We start from the raw sequence: 24,705 nt of genomic DNA on the forward strand, positions 1-24,705 counted from the left end.
CGCCTGCTAACAACACTAAACACGAATACCAAATACTAGCAATAAACTGTGGTAGGCTTTCGACCTGTCGCACAAAATTCCAAGTCTAAGGATTCACATACCGCCAATGATGTGTACGTAGTGGAACTGAAATCCGACCATTTATTGTGGATGCTTCACTGTTCTTGCCAGGCAGTGTATATCGAAATTTGGTACGTTTTGCAACATTCCGTGGCCTACAAGCGAGACAACTTGTGTGTGTGTGTGTGTGTGTGTGTGTGTGTGTGTGTGTGTGTGTCCTCTGTTCCAGTGGTACCTGCAGAGGGGTTTGTGGGAAGCGTGTTCGAAGTACGGAGCCCTCGGTGCAAAACTTGAGATGATGAAATGTGCGGTGCACGCCGCGCCGTCCCAGCTTGGAAACAGGAGGCCGGCGGCGCCAAGCAAGGGGCTTAAAAATGTAATATGGAGGCTGATCTCCGCTTCCATTAGGTAATTATTTCCCATTAAATTACTCCCGGCCGCTCTTCCTCTCTGTGTCACCGCCGCCGCATGCATCCCCGCCCTACCCCCCCCCCCCCCCCAATGCTCTTGTGCCTACTCTTTGTTCTCTTCCGCCACTCCAACCCCTCGCCCCCAACTCCCCACCGTTTTTCGTGCTCTTCCATTGCAAAAAAGAAAAAAAAATTGGCCTCGCTTTGTTTTGTACGACAAATGCGCAGTGGCTTGCGTTACAGATGCAGTATTGCTCAAAAAGAGTATTTTTGCTCAGTGCTGCGCTACTCGGTAAAATATCAAAGTAAGGATTGGGGAGGAGAGAAAGAGGAAGAATGAAAAACACAAGAGAGAGAGAGAGAGAGAGAGAGAGACAGACAGAATGGGGGCATACTCATTTGTGACGTAGGCAGCTCTCGTGAGGTGTTTTCGGACATAAGAGGTTGGCCACAGAGGGATTTGACCACCAGCTCTTCATCTTCCGACTCAGTTGTGAAACCTCGCACAGCTCCAAGTAATCTGCGGAATCATGGTGACTCCCTGTCTTCCACAACCATTAGCATCTGGTGCACGAACTGACTTATCGATCATGCCCCATTCATATTCAATGGGATTCAAGTCTGGCGATCTGGTTGACCAAATCATTCGCTCGCATTGTCCAGAACGTTCTTCAAACCAATCGCGATCAATTGTGGCCGTTGACATGACGTCCATCAACGGCTGCACATGGTCTCCAAGTAGCTGAAAAAATAATTGCCAGTCAGTGGTCGGTTCATTTGGACCAGAGGGCCGGCCGCGGTGGTCTCGCGGTTCTAGGCGCTCAGTCCGGAATCGCGCGACTGCTACGGTCGCAGGTTCGAATCCTGCCTCGAGCATGGATGTGTGTGATGTCCTTAGGTTAGTTAGGTTTAAGTAGTTCTAAGTTCTAGGGGACTGATGACCACAGATGTTAAGTCCCATAGTGCTCAGAGCCATTTGGACCAGAGAATCCAGTCCATTCCATGTAAACACAGCCCACACCATTGTGGAGCCGCCACCAACTTGCACACTGCCTGGTTGACGAGCCATTTGGACCAGAGAGTCCAGTCCATTCCATGTAAACACAGCCCACACCATTGTGGAGCCGCCACCAACTTGCACACTGCCTGGTTGACGAGCCATTTGGACCAGAGAATCCAGTCCATTCCATGTAAACACAACCCACACCATTGTGGAGCCGCCACCAACTTGCACACTGCCTGGTTGACAACTTCGGTCTGTGGCTTCCTGGGGTCTCTGCCTCATTGAAACCCTGCCATCAGCTTTTAGCAACTGAAATCGGGATTTATCTCACCAGACTGCGATTTTCCAGTCGTCTAGGGTCCAGCCGATATGGTCACGAGCCCAGGAGAGATGTTGCAGGCGACGTCGTACTGTTAACCCAGGCACCGCGTCGATCGTCTGCTGCCATAGCCGCACTGTCCTAACGGATACATTCCTAGTACGTTCAAGGTAGATGTCTGCGTTTATTTCACGCCGTGTTGCTTGTCTATTAGCACTGACAACTCTATGCAAACGTCGCTGCCCTCGGTCGTTACGTGAAGGCCGTCGGCTACTGCGGTGTCCGTGGTGCGGGGTAATGCCTACAACGTGGTATTCTCGACACACTAGTTGACACCGTGGATCTCGGAATACCGAATTCCCTAACGATTTCCGAAATGGAATGCCCCATGCGTCTAGCCCCAGCTGCGAATCCGCATTCAAAGTCTGTTAATTCTCGTCGTGCAGCCATAATCACATCGCAAAGCTTTTCACACGAATCACCTGAGAACAAATGACAGCTTCGATAATGCTCTGCCTTTTATACCTTGTGTAGCCGAAACTACCGCCATCAGTGTATGTGCGTATTCCTATTCCCATAACTTTTGTCATCTCAGTCTAATATAATGTACATACTGAGCTTTTTACTCTTGCTTTTCTGTGTCCGCAGACGACTAACAAGGGAACCTCCCCATCGCACCTCCCTCAAATTTAGTTAGAAGTTGGCACAGTGGATAGGCCTTGAAAAACTGAACACAGATCAATCGAGAAAACAGGAAGAAGTTCTGTGGAACTATGAAAAAAATAAGCAAAATATACAAACTGAGTAGTCTATGTGCAAGATATGCAACATCTAGGAGAGCGTAAGCTGAGGAGCGCCGTGGTCCCGTGGTTAGCGTGAGCAGCCCCGGAATGACAGGTCCTCGGTTCGAATCTTCCCTCCAGCGAAAATTTTACTTTCTTTATTTTCGCAAAGTTATGATCTATCCATTCGTTCATTGACGTCCCTGTTCACTGCAATAAGTTTAGTGTCTGTGTTTTGCGATCACACCGCAAAACCGTGCGATTAGCAGACGAAAGGACGTCCCTCTCCAATGGGAACCGAAAACATTTGGTTGCAAGGTCATAGGTCAACCGATTCCTCCACAGGAAAACACGTCTCATATATTCTATACGACACTGGTAACGGCATGTGCGTCACATGACAGGGATATGTTGTCGACCCACCTAACTTGTACACTTGGCGAATGGGTAACAAGATTCTTCTACCTTGCCCGATTTAGATTTTCTTGTGGATGTAATAATCACTCCCAAAAAGTGATGAAAACATAAGAGCTTGTCACATAAACTGCAACAAATGAATGCAACAGTTTCACAGTCGCAGTTTTCCCTTTGCTCTGTCAAAACATGTTTTTAACGTTTTCAAATTTCCCATGTGTAGACCGTCAAATCCTGCATATATCCAAGCAAATCTGAACATGTTCTGGAATTCTGGAGAGCGAAGTTGATTATGTGTGAGTGCCTGAACTTTGATCATTGTCTGAAAATAAAAAATTAAACTTTTCACTCGAGGGAAGACTTGAACCAAGGACTTCTCATTCCGCAGCTGCTCACGCTAACCACGGGACCACGGCGCTCCTGAGCACACACTGTCCTTGATTTGCTTATCTTGCGCGTGGACTACTCAGTTTGTATATTTTGTTTACCTTTTTCATAGTTCCACACAACTTCTTCCTGTTTTCTCGATTGATCTGTGTTCAGTTTTTCAAGGCCTATCCACTGTGCCCACTTATAACTAAATCTGAGGGGGGTGCGATGGGGAGGTTCCCTTGTAAGTATTATCGAGCGTCCTCAGGCAGCAAAAATGTGCGGCAGAGAAGGGAAGAATAATCTACTATGTCGTCTATAGTCCACGAAATCATTTTAAGCAACGATGTTAATTCAGTGGAGTCGATCTTGGAGCTCAATTGCTTTCAAGATGCAATGTCATGTCTGCATTCCCCGAAGTGGTTCAGATTTGAGAGAGACTAATACAGAGTGTCCCAGGAGGAATGGTGAGTATTCAGGGATACGACCCATACGAGTATTCGAAGCATGGTCTCTAAAATGCATATCTTAAAAGCTATCAGCAGTTGTTGATCTTTGATATTGTCAAACAAATCTCTTCTACCACCAGCTGTTTGCTTTCCGTAATTTAGTAGTAGTAGTATGGATTCAAACAAGAAGAAATAGCGCGGTAAACATGGACTCCGAAATGCTTTCCTGAAGAGGTATGAACACTTGTTCAGTAGATGAGATGAGTTTCACAGTAGCGAAGATGAAGAAGTGCTCGTAGCCGTTAAGGAATTCATTTTATAGCCCATGTTTGCCAGAATTTCTTGCCTCGAATGATTGTTTCCGTCGTATCTCTGAATGCTGGCCGTGCCTCACGGCAGACCCTGCACGATATGTCATCCGCGGAGACCAGAATCGCTCTAATAATATTAAGCCATTTTTGATTTGCAGGATAAAGGAACACCGTTCATCCTTTTGGGATGACCAGCTGTGTTTTATAGGCTACATGTTTATCGGATTTATTGCCTCCGTAGGTTGCTTAGGTAAAGTCAAGCCGTGCTCTCAGTGACCCTGGAATTCATAAAATTCTTGCGAATGCAGGGGCACTTACACTGGCGAGCCTACATCCTCTCCCGTCTTGAGACGAAAAGCATTGTTTGAGGACAAAAGGTAATTAGATCCTAAATTTAGAAAATCGTTATTATTCATCTAAATTTTAGAAGACGCTCAGAGTGAATACCGTTTATGTCAGAAAGTCGATGAAAAATGTGTAATTATCAGAAAACACAGTATTAAACATATAAAAATTCTGAAAACAGTACCACTTGAATGTGGAAGTCTAGGTCGTTACCGAATTTAGTTCCAGTGACACATCGGAAAAAATATATTGCTGCATTGTTCTGATGAAATAAACAACCATTTATCCAATAGTGTAGGGTCTATTAGCATATTACGACATGTCCTAAACAGATCGTAGTCCAAAATTAATAACAACAAACAGAAATTACCTTCATTTCTCGAAGACATGCTGACACTGCGGTAAACTTTTCTTTAAGTAGATGCTGCCACCTACAGGAAACATTCAGAAACGAAACCAGTGATGCACTGATAGCATACTCGGACACAGAGATTCCACCGAACAGATACTTAATGTCAAATCGAACGTAGATAACATCCAATCTCCCTCATCAGAGAAGCCGTTGTATCAGAATGTGCAGCAGCAACTTTAACCGAGACAGTAACCACACTCTTAGTGATGCACGCAAACGGTCTCTGTATGCAGAAGGGCTACACACAAATGAATTGAGCTATCCACCATCCGAGGTGCTCAACTAATGCTCCTCCACCACACATATCTGGTAGAATATAGAAGTTCCGTGAATTCGTGACGTCTCCATGCCTTAAAAATAGGCTTGCTAGTAGCACACAGCTTGTTAGCACTGCGGTGACTGGCCGGCCGGAGTGGCCGAGCGGTTAAAGGCGCTACAGTCTGGAACCGCACGACCGCTACGGTCGCAGGTTCGAATCCTGCCTCGGGCATGGATGTGTGTGATGTCCTTAGGTTAGTTAGGTTTAAGTAGTTCTAAGTTCTAGGGGACTTATGACCACAGCAGTTGAGTCCCATAGTGCTCAGAGCCATTTGAACCACTGCGGTGACTACTGACTAGTACGCTATCAATGCTGCTGTTCACTCGTCATATTGATGCACATTGATACCTTTGAATCATATGAATTTGGGTGCGAGAAGCTGCCTCTCCACAATGTCTGCACCACCCGCTGTGCGACTTTCTGTGTGGATTGGAGTGCAGTGGAATTACCTTTCGGATTTCAGTCTAACTGATTCGTACATGGAGTGTAGACGACGTTTTGACTGCTGCGTGCATAGTTGACGATGTGAATCTTCCAGTCCGAGTCCCGGCGTCCAGATATCGTGACGGGCATAGCCGAGACGTTGGCGTAGGGCGGACTGAAGACTTTTTGCCTGGTCGATTCAGAACGTGCGCAATGCAGCAAGTGCGGGCTCGCGAAAGCCATTGGTGGCAGCAACAAGTGCGGGGGCGGCGGTTGGCCGACGCTCGCGAGGGCGGAGGTGGGGGCGGGTCTCCTCCCGGAGGCGTGGCGGTTCAACGCCCGTCGCGGACGACGTGGAGCAAGATAGGAAGGTCAGGCGCGGAGCTGTAATAATAATGACGACGACAACAAAAACCTCATCAATTGCAACTACTACTACATTACTGCGCAAAATTTAAGTACTAAAGTAACTTTAGCATGATGTGTCGTCACTGCCCAGTAACATAACTGGATGAGACTTGGAGCATACATAGAAAGGTACTCCAGCCATACAGTACAGAAGGTAAGTAAAAGAAATGCACAATGAGATGAACAGAAAGACACTTTTGTTGTAAGACAAATATAATGAAGTCATTGCGATTTATGATGTTCCCCTCGACGTTACAAAACGCAGGACATAGTTATTAGTAGTGTGTGTGATTACTATGGACGGCAATGCGTGCTCTCATCCGACCACAAGGTTGGTATGTAGTTGTTCTGGTGAGGCGTTCTATCCCTCCACCTGAGGGGTTGGTAACTGCTGGATGATCACTGGTGCATGTTGACGTGCTCCAGTACGTCTCCCAAATGCATAAACACGTGATCGATGGGATTTAATTACTGTCTTTAGCCAAAACTTTACGAATAATCAACAATTTGTATGAAGGTGTATCATCATGGTGCCCAAGTCATGACTTGTATTGCTATAAATTCGGGTACTTTTTATTTTGGTTGGGCTCACGCAAACGGCATTGAACTAATCCTTAGTAACTTTTCTCCAATACTTCCCTTATTGAACATTTGACTTTATCGCAAGAAATAATCCGTTAAAATCGAAGAATGGACAGATCATCGCGTTTCATCGCACTTGTCAAATTTTTTCGATCTCGGAGATCCAGAACGCGACTGAACGTCAGTTTCGATATCATAATCTTGAAATATGTTACGGCACTTTTCAATAGTTCCGCTTCCTCGATGACTAAATCTGGCGACTGTTGAGCTATTTTCATTCAAAATTCAACAGTTTTTGAACGAATTTTTCGGTCGCGTGTTTAACATTCAAGACACCCGAAAAAGTTTCACGAGATGAGCCAGTTGACACGCCGCCGTCATCAGCGATTTACCTGTCTGTGATTTGGCAATCGTTCATAATGGTTTCTTTTACCTTTTTTCTGTGGTTTCATTGGTTGATGATGTGCTGGTGGGTCAAGGTCCCTTATCATCTTTCGTATCTTCACGAGCTTTTTCGAATAGCTTTTGTTTACTGACGACATACCAACAATAACCAATATCTAACATTCCTAAAAGTCTCGTGTCTTTTATCCGTGCTTACTGGCAAATTTAATACGAATTTTCTGATCCATTTCTGTACTAATAAGTAACCGTCTAATCCACCAAAACACATGTAACATTTTTGACAGCCAGCAGCGGACTATATGCCTCACACTGGGTAGTTACTTTTAACACACGCTCACTAGATCAACTACGAAAATGTTGCGTACGTGCACTAAGTGGCAGCGAAATGAATGCCGAACATCCGCCAGAAGCAGCCTTTGAATGGTTCCATTCAAATGTGATGAAGAAATTTATCCCTCTGGGAGACGAGACGATATATTCCTGTTTCGTAGCACGAGGTCGGCCGGTCACGGATCCACAACGTACCTACTCTTTCACTTCTTCGGCCGACTGGATCTGACTTTCACGCAAGTCTTTCTTCAGGTAGCCGAAGATGTCAAACTCATACGGTGGTGAAACATCCAGACTGTACGGAGCATGTTGCAGTGTTTTCAAGCAAATCGCTGAAGCGTAGCCTTCTTCCGATGGGCAGAGTGGATTCGGACGTTAGCGTGCGACAGTATGTTTTCTCTGCTCGTTGAGTTCCTCGAGCGTCGAACCACAAACAATGTGCAGCCCTATGAGGACACTTTGCAGAAACTGAGACACGCCATACAGCCAATGCGCCCAGGAATTCTGTCGGACGGCATCATTCTGAAGAGCGATAACGCCCGCCCCCACATTTCCAATCGGACGAAGGCTACTATTCAGCCATTTGGTTGGGGAAACACTGCATCAGTCTCCGTGCAGCTCGGATCTTTCACCGTGTGACATTCAGATCTTTGGTGACCTGAAGAAAGACATGTGTGGACATCGGGTTCAGTTGGACGAGGAAGTGGAACATTGCGTGCGGTTATGGATTCGTCAGTGGCCGACCTCGTTCTGTGAAACAGGTATTGATTCTGTCGTCTCCCCAGGGAGATGAATGTCTTAGCGCGTGTGGTGATTACTTTTGAATGGAACCATTCCATGGTCCCGTTGTGTTGCGTGTTCGTTTTCATTTGATTGCTCTCATACAACACGCATGTATGCGAAATCTCCACCTGTTGTGGTCTTCAGCGCGAACACTGGTTTGGTGCAGCTCTCCACTTTACGTCTATCCTGTGCAGGTCTCTTCACCTCCGCATATCTGCTGCGACACACATCCTTTTGAATCTGCTTACTGTATTCATGCCTTAGTTTCCCTCTACAGTCGTTAGCCCCCAAGTTTCTTCAATTACCGAACTGACGATTCTTTGAAGCCTCATGGCGTGTCCTGTCAATTGATCATTTCATTTAATCAACTGTGCCACAAACTTATTTCCGCAGTTCGATTCAGTACGTCCTCATTAGATACTCGCTGTACCTAACTTATCCACAGCGGTATTCCGTAGCACCTCATTTTTAAAGCTTCAGTTCTCTCCTTGTCTCAGCTCCTTATACTCACATTTCAGTACATGGAGACACTCCAGGCAAATACCGTCACAAAAGATTTATTAACACTACAGTTATACACAATATTGACAAATTCCTATTTTTCAAAAGTACTTTTCATAGTATAGCCAGTCTGAATTATATAGGCTCTGTAGTTTGGTCATTGTCCGTCATGTGCTCCCCAAATAGGGAAACTCATATGTTGCATTGGGTGTGTCATATACGTCAGCATCTCCTGATTTAATTCGACTGCATTCCATTACCCTTGTTTTACTTTTGTAGATGTTCGTCTCATATCCTCCTTTCAAGACGCTACTCATTCGAATAACTGCTGTTCTAAGTCTTTTTTCTGCCTCACACAGTACTACAATGTCATCGTCAAACCTCAGGGTTTTTATTTCTGCTGTCTAAACCTTCATTCCCGCTCGAAATCTTCCCTTGCTTTTTTTACTGCTTGCTCAATGTACAAAATGCCTCTGAGCACTATGAGACTTAACATCTGAGGTCATCTGTCCCCTAGAACTTAGAACTACTTAAACCTAACCAAGCTAAGGACATCACACACATCCACGCCCGAGGCAGGATTCGAACCTGCGACCGTAGCGGTCGCGCGGTTCCAGACTGAAGCGCCTAGAACCGCTCGGCCACACTGGCCGGCTGCTGAATGTACAGAATGAACAACATTGGGGATAGGCTACACCTCTATACAATCCTCTTCTGAAAAGTGATTCTCTTTCATTTCAAAAAGTACGTTCCAGTCGAACGGTCAACAGATTCCTCTACATCAACAAACGCTATAAATGTACGACTGCCTTTATTTATCCTCTTTATCAGCATTAGTTGTTGGGCTCGGGTGACCCAACCTTTCTTCAGAACGCATAATGACCTTCTCTGAGGTCGGCTTCATCCAGTTTTTCCACTGTTGTATAAATAATTCGTGTCAGTATTTTCAGTCATAGCTAATTATACGAGGGTTGTTCAATAAGTAACGGCCCAGATTTTTTTCTCATAACATATTTATTGTTAAGAGTCAGAACTTGGTGACAATATACAACAACATGACTTGTCCACGTGCTATTTTTCTACGTAGTCTCTGTCACATTGTATGGCAGTATGCCAACGTTGTGGAAGGACATGTATTCCCTGCTGCTAAAAGCTCTCGTCCTGTAGGCGTAGCAATGGTTTCACTGCATGACTGACACTCGTCATCTTCAAAGTTTGTTCCCCGTAGAGAATCTTTAAGCGGTCCATAGAAATGGAAGTCCGAGGGTGCCAGGTCGGGACTGTAGGGCGGCTGAGGCAAGTCTGGAGCAGAGGCTGACATCCCGAGCGTGGCTGATCGTACAGCTCTGTTTCTGCATTTCTTATGGCTGTAACTTTCTTTAGCCTTCGCCCAACTGTACTCCTGTCAACTGCAGCATCGCCATACACTGCACACAGACGTTTATGGATGTTCAACACGGTTTCATTTTCTACACACAAGAATTCAATAACAGCACGGTGCTTGTAACGTGAGTCGTATGTAGAAGCCATTTTCACGCTGCACTATGGCTCTGCCATCTGCTAGAACGGTTCGAAACTTCACCAGCGCACAGAACAAACATCAAATGTGAAACACCAATAAGTATGTTAATGGCTTTTTTAAAAAAATGTGTGAGAATATTTACTGAAAGACCCTCGTAGTTAAAGTTCTATAATATTCGTACTTTTCAGCAACTGCAGTCTTCAGAATTGCTATATCTTATTGAAGTATGAAGGTATTTCGTGTGTCCCAAGTATCTCGCACACTACTGGAATAATGTTACCTACGGCCTCTTCTCTTGCTGTTCTACAATGTTGCCTTCAAGTTCGTTTCATTCGTTCAAACCTTTTATATAGTCCATCCACCTTTCTTTTATTTTCTTTGCACTGGTTTTTGATCTCAGCTCTTGATATTCATAGAGCTGCTTCTCATTTCTCCAAAGGTCTCTTTAATTTTCGTATAGGCGACGACTATCTTTCTCCTATTTATGCATGCTTCTATATACTTTTATTTCTCCTCTATCCATTCCCACTTTGACATTTTACACATTCATTTGACCTCATTTCTCACCTTTTCTACTGCTTCATTTGTTGCAAATTTATATTTCCTCCTTTTGTCGATTAGTCGTATATCTGGCTGAACGTCAGCAATTTGCATTCAGAAAGTAATTGGAGAAATTGTGGTATGGATAGCTACGATGCCACGGCGCAAATACAAGTTCTAAAGTTGCCACTACGACAGATACCTAAGACGGCGCACTCTAGCTGGAGAGCTCTACGAGCTCCGCTCCAGATTCTGCCCATTTGATCAAGAGCAGACGGCCGGGACACTTCGCTTCACCTTTGCACCTACGTACTAAGTTATGTATGCCTCTGTAAATATTCATGCACCAGAAAACTCACTCGCAGTACCGACGTGTTTTACCTCACCTGCTCCTACTCGCTTCCTTCATTCGGCCAACCTTTCAGTTTTCAGGAGCAGACCCACGCGCCGCCTTCCAGGCGGGATACAAAAGAAATAACTTTGGCGTTTTCGTCGCCGACTTCTCGTGGACTACGGACGTTTGCCCGAGTCAAGTTCCCGATCTGGCTGTGCGATCTTGCACGGCCGCGTGAAGAGTACGTCTGTCCTCTCTGTTACTAGTCGCGTGGGACTGTTGACATCCTGCACTGCGCTGCAGAGCAGCGGAGCCAGAGCGTGCGGCGTGTAGCGGCGCTCGCAGGCGCTGCTGTGACGGCGTTACGTAACGCCCGGCTTGGCGAGGCGTCGCAGCCGGCTGGCTGATCGATTGCGGCGCAGCACAGCACGGCCTGGCCGCCGAGTGACGGCGCCGCGGCTGCACCGCGCCGCTGCAGGCCCGCTGCGCCCGCCAAAACACAGAGCCGCCACTGCCCTGTGAAGGGCCAACACCGTACGGGGGCCGGAAAAAACTATGAAAACACTCAGAGAAACGCGTGAGTGAACATAAATCCAGATTTTCGTGGCCGTTATCACTGAAGTTAAAATCTTCTGGGTTGAAACTTCCTGGCATATTAAAACTGTGTGCCCGACCGAGACTCGAACTCGGGACCTTTGCCTTTCGCGGGCAAGTGCTCTACCAACTGAGCTACCGAAGCACGACTCACGCCCGGTACCCACAGCTTTACTTCTGCCAGTATCTCGTCTCCTACCTTCGCAGGAGAACTTGTGTAAAGTTTGGAAGGTAGGAGACGAGATACTGGCAGAAGTAAAGCTGTGGGTACCGGGCGTGAGTCGTGCTTCGGTAGCTCAGTTGGTAGAGCACTTGCCCGCGAAAGGCAAAGGTCCCGAGTTCGAGTCTCGGTCGGGCACACAGTTTTAATCTGCCAGGAAGTTTCATATCAGCGCACACTCCGCTGCAGAGTGAAAATCTCATTCTGGAAACATCCCTCAGGCTGTGGCTAAGCCATGTCTCCGCTATATCCTTTCTTTCAGGAGTGCTAGTTCTGCAAGTTTCGCAGGAGAACTTGTGTAAAGTTTGGAAGGTAGGAGACGAGATACTGGCAGAAGTAAAGCTGTGGGTACCGGGCGTGAGTCGTGCTTCGGTAGCTCAGTTGGTAGAGCACTTGCCCGCGAAAGGCAAAGGTCCCGAGTTCGAGTCTCGGTTGGGCACACAGTTTTAATCTGCCAGGAAGTTTCATATCAGCGCCCACTCCGCTGCAGAGTGAAAATCTCATTCTGATCTTCTGGGTTATTAGGCCGCGTCATGTTTCTTCTAAAATGTTGGACGTTTCGACCCCTCTGCTGGGATCTTCCTCAGGATCTTTTGGTGTCCACTACTGTCAGTGTCGCGTCCTCTTATAAAGGGGGAATTTTCTGGCGTTCGTGCTATCATTTCTGCAGCACGAACGCCAGAAAATTCCCTCTTTATAAGAGGACGCGACACTCTGACAGTAGTGGACACCAAAAGATCCTGAGGAAGATCCCAGCAGAGTGGTCGAAACGTCGAATATTTTAGAAGAAACATGACGCAGCCTAATAACCCAGAAGATTTTAACTTCATAAATCCAGATGACAGCTAAGCCCGTAGGTTGTGCTGTTGTATTTCAACACAACAGGTACCTGTGCCATGTCTTCAATGTGTTGCAAGTGAGTCGTGGTCAGAACAGTGTTTTGTGTATGTTTGCCGGCCGGTGAGGTCATGCGGTTCTAGGCGCTTCAGTCTGGAAGCGCGTGACCGCTACGGTCGCAGGTTCGAATCCTGCCTCGGGCATGGATGTGTGTGATGTCCTTAGGTTAGTTAGGTTTAAGTAGTTCTAAGTTCTAGGGGACTGATGACCACAGATCTTAAGTCCCATAGTGCTCAGAGCCATTTGAACCATTTTTTTGTGTAGGTTTGTGTGCATTATGTCGGAGTTAAGTGAATCTGAACGGGGGCAAATTGTCGGCGTTTGTACGGGGTGGATGCTTCCGTAACCAAGTCAGACGAGGTGTCTGGTTTTGAAGAGGCACAGTTTCGAAGATTTATACCGTATAGAGGAAAAGCGTAAAAATGCCATCCGCTAAGTCGCAATGGAATCGTGACGGGCGGTCATTCAAGGAGATTGTAACGACAGCTGCAAAATTCACTGCAGACCGGAATGTCGCACTCGCGAATCCTCTCTGCACCAAGACAACACGAAGGGAACGTTAGAATCTTGGGAATTAGAGGGTGAACTGGAATTCGAATATCACATGTCAGTGATGAAAATGCCTGTAACAGGAAACTGTGGTGCCGAAGTCATTAAACCTCGACTATAGAACAATGGAAGGAAGTCATTTGCTCAGATGTGACTTCTTTCACATTGACGAACCGCCTATTGGCTTCTGTCTCGGGTTCTTCGGCCGACGTTCGTCTGGTGATTTTGCTCACGTTTCGCCACCACGAGTGGCTGGCATTGTCAAAGCTTCACCCTCCATTGCTGATGGTGAACTGGCCAATTCACCACCAGTAGTGGAGGGTGAAGCTTTGACAATAGCAGCCACTCGTGCTGGTGAAACGTCAGTAAAATCATCAGACGAACGTCGGCCAAAGAACCCGAGACAGAAGCCAATAGGCAGTTTGTCAACAAGTGGCCACGAAAGCCGTAACAATTTTGTATTCTTTCACATTTTTGTCAGCTTATGGCCGATTTTACGTACTATGACTGTATTATGGGGTGAGAGGGGGTGAGGTGGTGGTGATTTTGGCACCCATGTCATCGTATTCGATGGACCCTACGGTTACTCTGCGTGATTGCACTGCTGCCAAAGATTATGTGACAACTGTGGCTCTCATGGTTCAGTGTTTGTTCCCCAATGCTGGTGATTTGTTCCAAAACAACAGGATCGCTATTCACACACCTCGCATCGTCCAGGAGTGGTTCTGTGAACGCGAAGATGAATTGCTGCATGATCCCTGGCCGCTACAGCCGCTAGCTCTCGATATTACGGAACGTTTGTGGTCTACTATGGAGAGAAGTACATCATCGTTGCCTAAACTTTACACCATGTTGCAGGAATAAAAGTATAAGACTAACCTGAAAACCATACAGTACCTGTATTTATCGATTCCGAGACGACTGGAAGTTGTTTTTTGACTCAGCGAGTTTTCTACATTCCGTTGGGCACTACAGTGTATTGTGCTTTTCAGTTTCCATATTTTTGTCCATCTCACCTGTAGGTTGCGATCAATTATATCACGAACCTATTATACATCAGAACATGCATTTTTCGCCGTCCATCCTGAATGTGCGCCGATGACCTGAAAAATTATCTGGAACATGTATAACTAAATGCATTCCTTGCAATTCGCGGGGCAGCAGGGTTAAAGCTCAGTGATAAAAAGTTTCTCTAGAACTTGCACGATAATGAAGTAATATAACTTCGTGGGTAATGGAACGAGGTAGTTGAGATGGAGCGAAACGGGGTTGTAGTCTATCCGGTCTGTTATCCAGTCTGTACTTTGAACTGGCAGTAAAGGAATCGAAGGAGAAAATTCAAGAGAGTACATTAGGACCTTGTTTTTATGAAACAGATCTGATGATGGTCATTAAAGACCAAAATCGGTAATCTGTTAAACAAAAAAGATTGTAACCATAGACGTAAATTAAAGGAAACTTAGAGAATTGAAGTTCAGCGATATGAATTAAAAAATTCGTCGTTTGGCAAAGACTCTGTAATTCTGTTAAAGGACTTAGAGGGTCAACGGAAGGGAACGAATAGTGACTTAAAAACAGGTTTTAAGCTAAAAATCAACAAAAGTAAATGAGGGTAACTGAGTTTAATTTAGTAAAATGGGTTCATGCGTAGAGCATTACACTAGTGACGGAAATACTAAAAGCACTAGATTAGTTTTGCTATTCGGTTAGCAAAGAGAGATGTTCAGTCCCACAGTGCTCAGAGCCATTTGAACCATGGCACTAGAAAGAAAGGCGATTCTGCAAAAGCCAACTCTATTAATATCAACTATAAACTGAAGTGCTAAGAAGTCTCTTTCGAAAGCATCAGTCTAGAGCACACCCTGGTACAAAAGCGAGTTTTATGATGAAAAGAAACTACACTTTTGTGCGAAACTTAAGGACAAAAGTATCTTTCGGATTGTGCCACTGGCAACAAACATAGCTCGATGAAACATGCACCAACCGTACAAAGAACTCCTACAGCATAGTACAGAAGGCAACTCAAAGAAAGAGACAACGAGAGAGACAGAAATGACTTTTATTCAGACAAAAGTTCACTGAACTAGAGATGGGCAAAACCGTTCTTTTCAGAGATCGGATCAGAACTGTTCACTCCCTGAAATGAACTAGCTCTTTTTCATGACTCACCACTCATTCACAATAGAAAATAAATGGAAGGCACATTGCCCTTTAAACTTGGTTTATTCCAGTACTATACCTGTATTTTGATCTTATTTGATCCTATTTTGAAGTAACACAGATAATTAGTAAGAATTTTGTATTGTTTATTGAAATTTCCACGATATGACAAAGTTTTTGATTATCGATTTATTTTGCACTATCGTGGTTTTTCGGGTGATCGGAAAATGTTGTAACTTGAGATTTACATTAACAATGTATTTGGCTATAATGTATTAAAATTTCATTAACCTCGTACAAATACATCCCAAGCCATATATTTTTAAAGTGAACGTTTCCTTCCAAAGACGCCCAAAATCGCAAAATCCGTACTACAATTGGAAAAAAAATATAAATTTGACTGTAAGACCAAAGTGCTGCATATAGCCTTACGCAGGATAAAACAAGGAAAATATTGGTGTATCACATTTTGCGATACGTTTATCGGTTCGCTCGTAATTAAAGTGTAAATTCGAGTGTCCATAATAAAAAGTCCTATAGTAAGAGGAATCGTCAGGAACCTAATCTGATCAGTTTAAACAAATAAAAATAAAATAAAAACAAATGATGTGTACATAACATAATTATGTAATATACATATCGGTATTAGTACGAAGAACAATATCCAGTATAGATGAACTCCGATGCAGAGGCGCTGAGTCAAGCTGGTTGAGCCGCGAGCTGTATTACTGTGTGAGCTAAGACCGCAGAGACCAGAGTGACACCTGAGTTGCTTTGCTCAACGCTCTGGCTAGAGTCGAGAACGGTGGGGTGAGCGTTGAGCGGGCGAGTTCTGAGGGTGGGGGGAGCGGTGAACGGCCACCAGTCACCCGCTCCGAGACAAATCGTCCGTTCTCTTGCGAGCAGGTTGTTGCAAGTAGTTCTTATGTTCTCCGCTAGGAGGCTCTCTGTCTCGTTGCTCGCATCAACCGCCCAGAGGGCAGGACGTGCGACTGAAACGATCGCCGACGGAGTGCGATGCTAAGTTAAGCTGCTCCAGACACTGCACGTGGCAGAGGAAGCACAGAGACGGCACGGCATATGTGAAACACAAAATCCAATGGGGCACTGCACAATTCAGGCAGCCAAGGCAGAAGCAGGGCAGAGGCCGGCGCTGGCTGTGTTGTGTGGTGTGCAGTGTGCTCTGACCAGCAGAGGTCCCGCTGATATGCTCCGACTCTCTCTCTCTCTCTCTCTCTGCTGTGGGAAACGTTTGGAGCTACCGTTCTTTTTTTCTCAATCACCGATTGTTCACTCCTTTGAAAGATTCAACTCTATGTATCAGTTCAGGAGCGGATCCCCCATCTCTACACTGAACCCAGCGTGATTCATGCTGGTTCCCCAGACATTACAAGAGGCGGGACACGGTTCTTAACGGAGTGTGGTCCGTGACGTGCTCCCGTGCTGGCCACGAGGTCGGCAAGGAGTTATTCTGGCACTGCGTTGCACTCCATCACCTGCGCGGTCGACAGCTGTTGGATGGTCGCTTGTGCGTGTGGACGTGCTGCAGTACACATCTGCTCAGCGTATTCCACACGCGCTCGGTGGAATTTAAATTGGGGGAACAGGCAGGTCAGTCCACTCACCGAATATCCTCTCGCTCCAGAGCTACTATATCTGCGCTGTTCGATCTCATCCATGTCATCCATAAAATCGCAGCCATGTCCGAAAGCACCCCTGAAAAGGCGCACGTGGGCTAGGAGTTGTGTCACAATAACGTTAACCAGTCAACATTCAGCGTAATGGCATCGGTACGCTCACAAGTAAACGCTATTGTGACACACTATTCCTTCTCCATGTGAATCTTCTCGGCGGTGCATTCGACCCTGTCATCATTCGCGTGGACGACAATGCGCGACCGCACCGTACATTTGCAAGAGCTTTCAGAATGAGAGGATATTCGGGAAATGAACTGGCCTGCCTGAGTCCTCGACTTAAATCACACCGAGCACATACGGGATGCGTTGCGGAAACGTATTGCAGCATGTGAACACGCACCAATGACAATCCAGCAGTTGTCAACCGCACTGGTCGAGGAATGGAGCGATCTTCCAGTAAAACTCCTTACCAACGTTGTGGCCAGCATGGCAGCACATCCTGTTAAAAACGAAGTGCCACCTTTTGTGATGTCTGGAGAACCATAATGACTCGCGGTGACTTCAGTGGAATTGTCGTCTTTGAATAAAAGTGTCAGTTCTGTTTCTGTCATTACCTATTTCTTTCACTTCACTTCTACTCTCTACTGTTCTGTATTGAACTGTACTGTACTATAATGTAACAGTTCCTTCTATGCGCGGTACAAGTTTCACTGAGCTATGTTACTTAGCAGTGACATATCATAGGGAAGTTTTCTCTCTCTCTTTTTTTTTTTTACATTAATGCCGTTTTCTTTAAACTGCTGCTCCATAAGAATGTTGAACCAGGGGTGGGTAGACGGGATAACTAATGACGAGGTATTCGAACGAACCGATGACAAAATACACTACTAGCCATTAAAATTGCTACACCAAGAAGAAATGCAGATGATAAACGGGTATTCATTGGACAAATATATTATACTAGCACTGACATGTGATTACATTTTCACGCAGTTTTGGTGCACAGATCCTGAGAAATCAGTACCCACAACAACCACCTCTCGCTGTAATGCCTTGATACGCCTGGGCATTGAGTCAAACAGAGCTTGGATGGCGTGTACAGGTACAGCTGCCCATGCAGCTTCAACACGATACCACCGTTCATCAAGAGTAGTGACTGGCGTATTGTGACGAGCCAGTTGCTCGGCCACCATTGACCAGACTTTTTCAATTGGTGAGAGATCTGGAGAATGTGCTGGCCAGGGCAGCAGTCGAACATTTTCTGTATCCATAAAGGCCCTACGGGACCTGCAACATGTGGTCGTGCATTATCCTGCTGAAATGTAGGGTTTCGCAGGGATCGAATGAAGGGTAGAGGCACGGGTCGTAACACACCTGAAATGTAACGTCCACTGTTCAAAGTGCCCTCAATGCGAACAAAAGGTGACCGAGACGTGTAACCAATAGCACCCCATACCATCACGCCGGGTAATACGCCAGTATGGCAATGACGCTTCCAATGTGCGTTCGCCGTGGTGTCGCCAATCACGGATGCGACCATCATGATGCTGTAAACAGAACCTGGATTGATCCATTAAGTTTCGGGAATGCAGCCGCATATATTCTGCTTCTTCTTCTAATATTTCGGCTGTATACCTTTCAGCCATCTTCAGAGAGAGCCGTACGACTGACGCTCCAGCGCTCGCTCCATCCTTTTAAACTCGCGGACCGCGCCACTGCGCATGCGGCCACAGATAAACAAGGCGCCAGTGATGTTGATTGGCGGCAAAGACGTACAATATGCATGAGTTACGTCTGTGACTGCGCATTCGATCCATGCTGGGAGGTCGATATATTACTAGGAGCTGAACTGTAGCGACGTCTTTGTAAGTTCAATATTGAAAGTGCCGGATTCCATGATTTGTCTAATGTGAAACCGCTGTCTCTATTAATTAAATTCTTTGTCAAGTGGATTTCAATGGCCTCTTTTACTACGGAGTCCCAGAAAGATGAAACAGAACCAGAATTTCGACATTTTCATATACCATAGAGTGACCAGAATCAATACAATGCTCTGCCACAGCCGATTTACTGGGTTGTAAGAGCCGAGTGTACCTGCGATGTTCCGTACACCTCTCTTGGACTGTACGATTCGTTTGTCCGATGTATGAAAGGCCACATTCACATGGTATCTTGTAAACTCCAGGCTTGCGGAGTAGTAAGTCATCTTTAACGGAACCCAGGAGTGCAGCCGTCTTCGCCGGTGGACGAAAAATCACTTTTACTTTATGTTTAGTGAGGATCCGTCCTATTTTGGATGAAAGGCTTCCCACATACGGCAGGAAAGCCATGGATTTAAATGTTTCCTCATCTTCTGCATTCCTTATGGACACCTTAGGTTTTGTTTGTAGTGCCTTACGTATCTGTTGTGGAGAATACCCGTTGTCCTCAAAAACTCTCTTCAGATGTAAAAGTTCGTCTTTTAAACTACTTTCATCAGATATGACGTGTGCTCGGTGTACCAAAGTTCTTAGAACACTACTCGTCTGCGAAGGATGGTGACAGCTATTTGCATGTAAATATAAGTCTGTATGGGTCGGTTTCCGATATACTGCATGACCCAAAGTGCCATCTTCTTTGCGCCGAACCAAGACATCCAAAAATGGAAGACATCCCTCCTTTTCCACTTCCATTGTGAACTGAATTTGTCCATGGATAGAATTCAGATGGTTTAAGAAGTCCTGCAATTTGTCCTCGCCATGGGGCCACACTACAAAGGTATCGTCAACGTACCTCCAAAAAACTGTAGGCTTCAAACTAGCAGACTCCAGGGCCTTCTCCTCGAAGTCCTCCATAAATAAATTGGCCACCAAGGGTGACAAAGGACTACCCATGGCAACACCGTCAGTCTGTTCAAAAAAGTCGTTATTAAATAAAAAGTATGTGGAGGTCATCACATGGTGAAACAAAGCTAAAATCTCCTTATCAAAACTTTTTCCAATGAGATCTAAAGATTCAGAAAGAGGTACCTTAGTAAATAGCGACACTACATCAAAGCTGACTAATAGATCAGAGGTGTTCAGTTTCAAAGATTTTAATTTGCCAATGAAATCTGCAGAGTTCCTTATATGATGATCACATTTTCCCACAAGCGGCCTCAATAGTGACGCCAGGTGCTTGGCACAATCATAGTTGGGAGAACCAATATTGCTCACGATAGGACGTAGAGGAACGTCTTTCTTATGGATCTTTGGGAGTCCATAAAGCCTTGGAGGCACTGCACCACTTGGTTTCAGTCTTCGTATGACTTCTGGTGGAAATGGGGAGGCATTCAAAAGCGACGCCGTCTTCCTTACCACCTTGTTGGTGGGGTCCTTACTGATCTTCCGGTACATACTATCATTCAATAAGCTGTATATCTTATCATGATAGTCGTCACGTGACATTAAGACAGTGGCATTACCTTTATCAGCAGGCAGAACCACCGTTTCGGTATCTTGGCGGAGCATACGTAGTGCAGTCCTCTCTGCCACAGATATATTGCTTCTTTGTGGGCGAGCCTTCATAACAGCTCGACACGTTTCGCGTCTTATTTCATCTGCAGAATCCGTAGAAAGTGGTCGGACAGCTTCTTCAACGGCACTGATGAATGCAGGTATAGGCAAAACCTTTGGCGTGGGTGCAAAATTCAGTCCTTTGCTTAAGACCATCATCGTAGCATCGTCCAAATCTCTATCCGTCATATTAATGACGGAGCGTCGAATGATACTTTCTTGCTGTGGAGATGGCTCAAGTCGGCTGAACTTTGCAGTCTGTCTTGATGTCGCTACCTCACGAACCCAGTCAGATTTGGCCCATGTTGTACCATCTATCCAGTTCCAAGAGTTGCTGGGTAACTCCACAGACATCTTCAGGTGCAGACGATAAAGTTCTTGAGAAACAAGATCCAGCTTCCTTCGTGTAAATCGGATCCTCTCCTTAACGATAGCAGAGCCAGCTTTAATTAAAATCTTATTCATGGAAGTCGATTTTATAAAATGTACTAACCTGGCAAACTTCGGAATAATGCCATGGTCACGGCACCTCAGTAAAAAACTTAAAGAGCTCAATAATCTCGCTCTCAAATGTCGTAGCTTGTCCAATCGTCGAACACATAAAACCATCTCCTCCCCGAAGAGGTACTTGATGTGAGTCTTCAGGTTTTCGCGGCGCAATGACTGATCCATTAAGTTTCGGGAATGCAGCCGCATATATTCTGCTTCTTCTTCTAATATTTCGGCTGTATACCTTTCAGCCATCTTCAGAGAGAGCCGTACGACTGACGCTCCAGCGCTCGCTCCATCCTTTTAAACTCGCGGACCGCGCCACTGCGCATGCGGCCACAGATAAACAAGGCGCCAGTGATGTTGATTGGCGGCAAAGACGTACAATATGCATGAGTTACGTCTGTGACTGCGCATTCGATCCATGCTGGGAGGTCGATATATTACTAGGAGCTGAACTGTAGCGACGTCTTTGTAAGTTCAATATTGAAAGTGCCGGATTCCATGATTTGTCTAATGTGAAACCGCTGTCTCTATTAATTAAATTCTTTGTCAAGCGGATTTCAATGGCCTCTTTTACTACGGAGTCCCAGAAAGATGAAAATGCGCAGTCACAGACGTAACTCATGCATATTGTACGTCTTTGCCGCCAATCAACATCACTGGCGCCTTGTTTATCTGTGGCCGCATGCGCAGTGGCGCGGTCCGCGAGTTTAAAAGGATGGAGCGAGCGCTGGAGCGTCAGTCGTACGGCTCTCTCTGAAGATGGCTGAAAGGTATACAGCCGAAATATTAGAAGAAGAAGCAGAATATATGCGGCTGCATTCCCGAAACTTAATGGATCAGTCATTGCGCCGCGAAAACCTGAAGACTCACAGAACCTGGATTGATCCGAAAAAAATGACGTTCTGCCTCTCGTGCACCCAGGTTCATCGTTGAGTACACCATCGCAGGCGCTTCTGTCTGTGATGCAACGTCAAGGGTAACCGAGCTGATAGTCCACGCTGCTGCAAACGTCGTCAAACTGTTCGTTCAGATGGTTGTTGTCTTGCAAACGTCCCCATCTGTTGACTCAGGGATCGAGACGTGGCTGCATGATCCGTTACAGCCATGCGGAGAAGGTGTCTGTCATATCGACTGCTAGTGGGATCCAGCACTGCGTTCCGTATTACCCTCCTGAACCCACCGATTCCATATTCTGCTAACAGTCATTGGATCTCTGCCAACGCGAGGAGCAATGTCGCGATACGATGAACCGCAATCGCAATAGGCTACAATCCGACCTTTATCAAAGTCGGAAACGTGATGGTACGGATTTTTCCTCGTTACACGAGGCATCACGTTTCACTAGGCAACGCCGGTCAACTGCTGTTTGTGTGTGAGAAATCGGGTGGAAACTTTCCTGACGTCAGCACGTTGTAGGTGTCGTCACCGGCGACAAACTTGTGTGAATGCTCTGAAAAGCAAATCATTTGCATATCACAGCATCTTCTTCGTGTCGGCTAAATTTCGCGTCTTTATCACGTCATCTTCGTGGCGTAGCAATTTTAATAGCCAGTAGTGTAATTAATGGCACATCATGATTGAACATTAAGGTGAGTAGTTAGTTTTGCGTGGGTGGCGGTTGTGGGAGGCGGAGTCAAAATAGTAGAGAGAGACGATGGACCGAATTCAGTAAGCAGATTCAAATGGATGTAGGTTGCTGATGAAGAAGCTTGCACAGGACACACTAGCCTGGAGACCACCATCAGATGATGTCGGACTGAAGACAACAGCAGACGTCAATGCGTAATAATGCTTCCTTTCGACGCCGCGCGTACGCGAACGTGCTAGTGCACATGGAATGTGCGGGCGGAATTCCTCAAATAGCGCTGGCGAAACGCTAACATCCTGCCTGTGGAGTGGCGACTGACACTGCGCGGTGCCCCGCGGCGCACGCTCTGGTGGCGCTACTGGAGCTCAAGCATCGCGAAACAGCAAAAAGGTCTGCCGTCTTCAGGAGCGAAGGAACGCAGCGTGGCACGTGCAGGTAACGGTTAGTGGGATCTAGCAGGCTTCTGACAAGGGAACCTCCCCATCGCACCCCCCTCAGATTTAAAGTTGGCACAGTGGATAGGCCTCGAAAAACTCAACACAGATCAATCCAGAAAACCGGAAGAAGTTGTGTGGAACTATGAAAAAAATAAGCAAAATGTACAAACTGAGTATTCCATGCACAAGATAGGTAATATCAAGGAAGCTCTGAGCTCAAGAGTGCTGTGGTCACGTGACTAGCGTGAGCAGCTGCGGAACGAGAGGTCCTTGGTTCAAGTCTTCCCTCGAGCGAAAACTTTACCTTTTTTATTTTCACAAAGTTATGATCTGTTCGTTCGTTCATTGACGTCTCTGTTCACTGTAATAAGTTTAGTGTCTGTGTTTTGCGACCGCACAGCAAAACCGTGCGATTATTATTGAAGTCGCGAGCTATATTTGCTGCATTCATATTGGCCACGGAATACACCTCACGTATTTAATGCATTCTCGTCCAAAGTAGCGAACAGTCAACTGCCAGCCAGGGAGCCTCGTTAGCAGGAATACTCTCTCTTCCGTGCGCTGTAGTCGAGTGACGTCGTGTGTTTCGATGTTTGTTTAGGTGTAGCGTCCCCATACTACGGCGCAGTTACCTCGCATTCAAAAAATGGCTCTGAGCACTATGGGACTCAACTGCTGTGGTCATAAGTCCCCTAGAACTTAGAAATACTTAAACCTAACTAACCTAAGGACAGCACACAACACCCAGCCATCACGAGGCAGAGAAAATCCCTGACCCCGCCGGGAATCGAACCCGGGCGTGGGAAGCGAGAACGCTACCGCACGACCACGAGATGCGGGCTACCTCGCATTGGACGGGCAGATAATAATTGTCTCAAAATAAAAAAAAATTAAACTTTTCACACGAGGGAAGACTTGAACCAAGGACCTCTCGTTCCGCAGCTGCTGACACTAACCACGGGACGACGGTGCTTCTGAGCTCACGTTCTCCTTGATGTTACCTATCTTTCGCAGTTCCACACAACTTCTTCCTATTTTCTCGATTGTTCTGTGTTCAGTTTTTCAAGGCCTATCCACTGTGCCAACTTATAACTAAATCTGGGGGGGGGGGGGGGGGGGGTGCGATGGGGAGGTACCCTTGTGAGTGGGCTCTGTGACCTCACGCCACTGTATAACGCTACCCGTCTTTACCGTAAGCTGAGCAGAACTGTGATAATTGCTTCCCTACAGCAGCTTGCGAACGTGACTGATTTACCATTAATTATTGCGACTGTTCCCAGACGTCACAAGACTCAGACCTGCCAGTATAAAAGGAGGCGGGGACTCGTGTGTTGTCAGTAGAGAAGCAGAAACAGCCTAACGGATCGTTCAGGAGAGCCAGTGATTGCGAAAGTGGACGAATCGTTGGGTGTCACCTAAGTAACAAATGCATAAGGGACGTTGGAACCTTACTACAGCCGTTTAAGTCGGCGATGTGATTGTGAAGTGAAAACATAAAACAACAACCACACACAAACCAAGGCCACACTGACCTCTACTTCTACATCCATAATCCGTAAGCCACCGTACGGTGC

Source organism: Schistocerca nitens, chromosome 12 (assembly GCF_023898315.1).
Source record: "Schistocerca nitens isolate TAMUIC-IGC-003100 chromosome 12, iqSchNite1.1, whole genome shotgun sequence".
Lineage (NCBI taxonomy): Eukaryota > Metazoa > Arthropoda > Insecta > Orthoptera > Acrididae > Schistocerca > Schistocerca nitens.